Genomic DNA, 5,496 nt, shown 5'->3' with positions numbered 1-5,496 from the left:
ACTAAGGCATTGTCAAAATGCAAATTCGAGTTCCACAGATACAGGATCGAGGTGACAGATAATCCCTTTCTTGTTGAGAGGGAGTGTTGAAAATAGCAACAATAAATGATAAATATAGAAATGCTAAAAATAGCATTACTATAAATAGCATTTCGGGATACATTCCAATTTTAATTAGTCCCTAAATTAAAATTGTGAATTAAAATTCGAATTTGAGCTCAGCAGTTGTTTGTAAAATAATTGATTAATTCATCTTGCGTTAATTAGTTAGATAAAATCAAACATGAAGTCTATATGAAGACATGCACAATTATCCCTTTGATTGAGGAAGTTATCCCTTAATTAAGGAGATCAGGATGAGTTGTACTTTGAGTTGTAATTAGTTAGCTGATCCAAGTGGATGTTGGTGGCCACCCACCTATCCCACTTGGACCCCCACAACTGTCTCTTTCAGTTTTTCAGTTTTCATAATTGTAGCACAATTTACTATTTTTAGCAGTTTTTCGGGTCCTAAACTTCCAGAGTCGTTTTGAAGCCCTAAACGACGTTTTTTGGGAAATATGGGAGCATCATGGGTCCATGGACCAATGTTACTCTTCCCAAAGTTGTAGTGCTCAGCTAGATCTTTCTAACGAGCTATTGTACGCGTCAACGAAGATTAGGTGCCAAAGTTACGACCCCGGGAAGTTTATGTACCAACTTACCCAAAACGGGGCCCACAATTTGGCGTTTCATCTTCTAGGGTTACTAGGTTTTGGGATGTTAAGGGTTTTCCATTGCTTCTCAACAACAAATAGGCCTTTGAGCCTCATTGTAACACAGTTCAGAGGCATGTAGCTGCCACATCTCTTCTCATAGATAAACTACCATCGCCCTAGCTAGTTTATTTCCATTTCTGTCTGTAAGCATATTTCAGTGTTTTACATTAATGAAATGAAGCATTATTTCTGTTACATCTTTGTGTTTATGGTTATATCTGCAATTTGTTGCGTTCCTATTTAAATCCCGATCATTAACTCAGTTAACTGAGTTAAGTCCAGTTAGATTAGTTCCAACAGTTTGTGGAACTAATTGTGAGTTCAGTTAGTCAATGCATGCATGCATGCAACTAGTGTACTTCAGATAACTGAATATTCTCTCATGCATGTCAGTTCAGACAGAGACCCAGTTGAGATCAAAGGATGGGAGAGTGTACTATCAGTTGCAGGAATATTCCCTTGAGGATATCTCTTGCATGCAGAAGGAATTCTTTCCTTGAGGATTGCGCAGTTATTTCTGAGTTTGGTGAGCAGTGTGTGAGGTAATTACACACAGGTGGCAGCTTGAGGACCCAGGAGAAACTGTGCAAGGAAATAGGAGGCTTGGAGGGTAGAGGAAAGGCATATGTGTTGTCTATTCTGTCTATGAGCAGCAGTGAGGGATTGTATTGAGAGCTAGATAGCTTGTGAGCTAAAGCTTTGTGTAATCCTGAGATATTTCCACTTGTATGATAATACAGATAGCAGGGTTTTTAGCTGAGGCTTTCCCCAGAGTATTCTTCTATGTTCATGTGTGATTGATTTCTTATTCTCTGTTATATGTGTTCTACTTGATCTTGCTCAAAATCAATTAAGATTCCACAAGTTTGTTTGTAGAGGTAGATCAAGTATTTTGCTTTAGTATATTGCATTATTAGGTGATCTACAGTGAGAATTTTTACACCACTGGCTACATCCCGGTCTGTTGTGGAGGCTGCTCCTACATCGGGTATTGTTTCTTCTTCCTTACCCTCTGCTCTATTTTTTAATCATTTTATTGTCTCTATAGCACCATCTGCATCTACTACATGTTTGGTAACTTCCCCTATCAATTGTGCTCTAGATCTTCCCTCTCTTATCATCTCCACCACCCCATTGACTGTCCTTGGACAGGGTCACCAACACCCTCCTCAATCCCCTACAGCTTTGGGCTCACACTCCTACAACCTTTGATCCCATCATCAGACAAACCCTAACATGTTGGGTTTGGGCATCCCATCCTCTACCATAGAGCATAAACCCTCCCGGGGCAAACCTTCCAAGATGTCCAAAGCCATCAAAATTGTTGGGGTAGATGTTGCCCAGGGGCGCCAGAACACCATAGAAAGGGTACTTAGAGCACCAGACACCCTTGATTCTATTCCCTGATGATGTGGTTGTCTTACAACTGTAGGGGTTTGGCTAGCCCTAAAGAGACTTTTGAGTTGTGAACCCTGTGACATTATTTTCCTTTAGGAAACCCTAGGTCTATCCAAGCAGATTGTTAAGACCTTACAAGCCATCATGCCCGGCTGGCATTTCCAAGCTTTGGATGTTGCAGGGTGATCTAGGGGTCTTGCTATTGGGATCAACCCTCAATCCATCAAGGTGACTTCATCATGGGGAGGTCAGGGATTCCTTGGAATGGATATTTTCTCGGCTGAATTGGGCAAACAGCTCCATATTATAAACATTTATGCCCCCAATCAAAATAGACTGGCCTTCTGGCAACAGTTCCTGGATAATCCCATGATCAGTCATATATCTATCCTAGGGGGTGATCTAAATTTCTCCATCGGACATGAGGAATCCTAGGGACACCACTCGCAGTTGGATCCTCTCTCAGATTAGTTGAGCACTCTCTTGGAGCAATATGGTCTCATTGATGTTCCTATGAACAAGAAGATGCCAACATGGCATAATAGACAGATAGGAGAAGCAGCTCTAGGGAGAAGACTAGACAGATACCTCATTCATGAAGACCTCCTATATTCCCTCACTAACTACAGACAATGGGTGGGTTCTGGAGGAATTTTGGATCACTCCCCTATATATATGGAAGTGGCTAGTTATTTCAGAAAACCAAGGGCACCTTACAAGTTTAACTCAATCTGGCTAAAGGACCCCGACTATCTCAGGATGGTCTCAGATTTTTGAAAAGCTTAAGCCCCACCTATTGATCAGAGGAAGGCTGAAGGATTCTGTAGTAACCTGAACAAGCTTAAACGATTATCCATTGAGTGGGAAAAAAGGAAAAAGTTAGGGATGAGCACACCCTAGCTGACATAGAAAATCAGTTGGCCTCCTTAATGGATGAACTAGGAAGAGGCTTCTTATCCATAGAAGAAAAACTACATCTAGTGGAACTGGAAGCCCAGAGATCAAAGATTTTGCTGGAACGAGAAAAAACATGGAGACTCAGAAGCAGGGCTATCTGGTTACAAGCGGGGGATGGTAATACAAAATTCTTTCATAAATATATGAATGGAAGGAAAGCCAGCAATACCATCTGGCAGATGCCCTCGGAACAGGGTCAGATTACAAATACACACCCTCAGCTTGCCTGATTGGGTAACACACACTTCAAGCAGCTTTTCAAAGCCCCCCCAGGCACAACACTTGCAGAAATCATTTGTATTGCTGGACATTTCCCCAGATTTGTGGAACCTGACGTGATGGAGGATCTCATTAAACCTGTTACCATGGGGGAACTAGAGAGCACCCTCAAGTGGTTCAAGAAGGACAAAAGTCCGGGACCGGATGGCTGGTCTGTGGAATTCTACCTTGCTTTTTTTGACATCATTGGACAAGACCTACTTGGTGTGGTCAAAGAAAGCCAGTCACTAGGTCAAATTTTTTATCCTATCAATTCCACCTATATAGCCCTCATCCCCAAGACGGACTCCCCACTATCTTTCAATGACTTCATGCCTATATCCCTTTGTAACTGCCTTTATAAAATTATTGTGAAGATTATTGCAAATCGCATTAAACCGATCCTGTCAGATCACATCTCTCAGGAATAGTTTGCATTCCTTCAAAACCGACAAATCCATGAGGCCATAGGCTCGGCACAAGAGGCCCTTCACTCCATCAAACTAAAGAATCTCAAAGGGGTGTTGCTTAAAATTGACCTCTCAAAGGCATTTGACAGGGTCAGTTGGTTATACTTAAGGACAATATTTACCCATCTGGGCTTCCCAATGGTTTATATCTGATTATTGTGAAGATTATTGCAAATCGCATTAAACCGATCTTGTCAGATCACATCTCTCAGGAATAGTTTTCATTCCTTCAAAACCGACAAATCCATGAGGCCATAGGCTCTGCACAAGAGGCCCTTCACTCCATAAAACTAAAGAATCTCAAAGGGGTGTTGCTTAAAATTGACCTCTCAAAGGCATTTGACAGGGTCAGCTGGTTATACTTAAGGACGATACTTACCCATCTGGGGTTCCCACTAGTTTTCACCCATGCTATTGAAGAATCTAAGTGGTGCAGTCTCACATTACAATCTGGAATAGGTTGTGCCCTTAGCCATGAATGAGCTTCTATTTTCTCCACCTTATAGTTTCTATGGAAACCATTTTCATTTGCACATTGACGCCACCAATAAAAAAATGTGGACCACTGAACACAACTGATGCGCAAACCAATCGATGACCTACCAAGCCAATGCTCCACAATCGATAGCCTTAAGATACTAAAGCTACACTACAATTCTTAACAAAGAGACGTCAACACTTCCTATCCCTCACTCTCTGATTAAAATTGCGCTCATATCAGTTATACATAAGGAAGGATTGGTTTTCATACTTTTGCACTATATGGAATACCTAAGCGTGATTAAGGAAACACATGAGTATGTCGACCCTCTATTACTTGAAACCCATGTGCTCATTTAACTTCAGTGCAGCTTGATGTGGGGAACATTGAAGGTGAGAACATGAACTCCTAAAAGTCTATCAAAGACAATTATGAACTGGCACTACGCTTCTACAATGCTAGTGTGGCCTTTCTGCCCCGGGCGCGACCCTTTTGTCTCAGTGTGACCCTTCTACTCCTGGTACGACCTTTCTATCTCAAGGGCGACCCTTCTCTCTCACCGACTCTTATGTGACTGATGGTTTTTTTTTTTTTTACAAAACTTGGAAAATCATGGCCAAACTCCTCAATATCATTTGACTTGGATCACTTTCAATCCATCTGTGATTGATGGTAGATTTCTTTCAATAATTTCCAAACACAGCAATTCATTTTTTTCCTCCAGTCATATAGTCTTAATTCAATCACGATTTGCAGTGACGATAATTGATATAGAATGTCCATTGGTTGGCTTCGGTTCCACTATGCAGGGATTCCTTTCCTTTGAATTGATATATGCATTTAAGTACATTAAAGACAATCCGCAACACATTTTCCTGGTAATTTGTTGTAAATCACATTCATGCTTTGACATACTTTAATCCCCTTCACCGTAATTTCCTACATCTATAAATTGTCTTCAACCCAATGCATTATCAATTCCTACGCTTATATTTCCATCATAGACCACGTATACTTTTCAGGCGATACAAGCATTCACTCAGACACTCGTTAAAATCTCTACATAAACAAAGACATTACTCAATTACAAAAATATGTAATATGTGTTCCTATTAATCAAATTCATATACACAGTATGTCGGGCCCGATTTACATTAGTTAGCCTTTTATCTGT

Source organism: Pinus tabuliformis, chromosome 3_1 (assembly GCF_031772625.1).
Source record: "Pinus tabuliformis cultivar Carrire ecotype Pingquan chromosome 3_1, CPIR1, whole genome shotgun sequence".
NCBI lineage: Eukaryota > Viridiplantae > Streptophyta > Pinopsida > Pinales > Pinaceae > Pinus > Pinus tabuliformis.
This window is presented reverse-complemented; position numbering follows the sequence as displayed.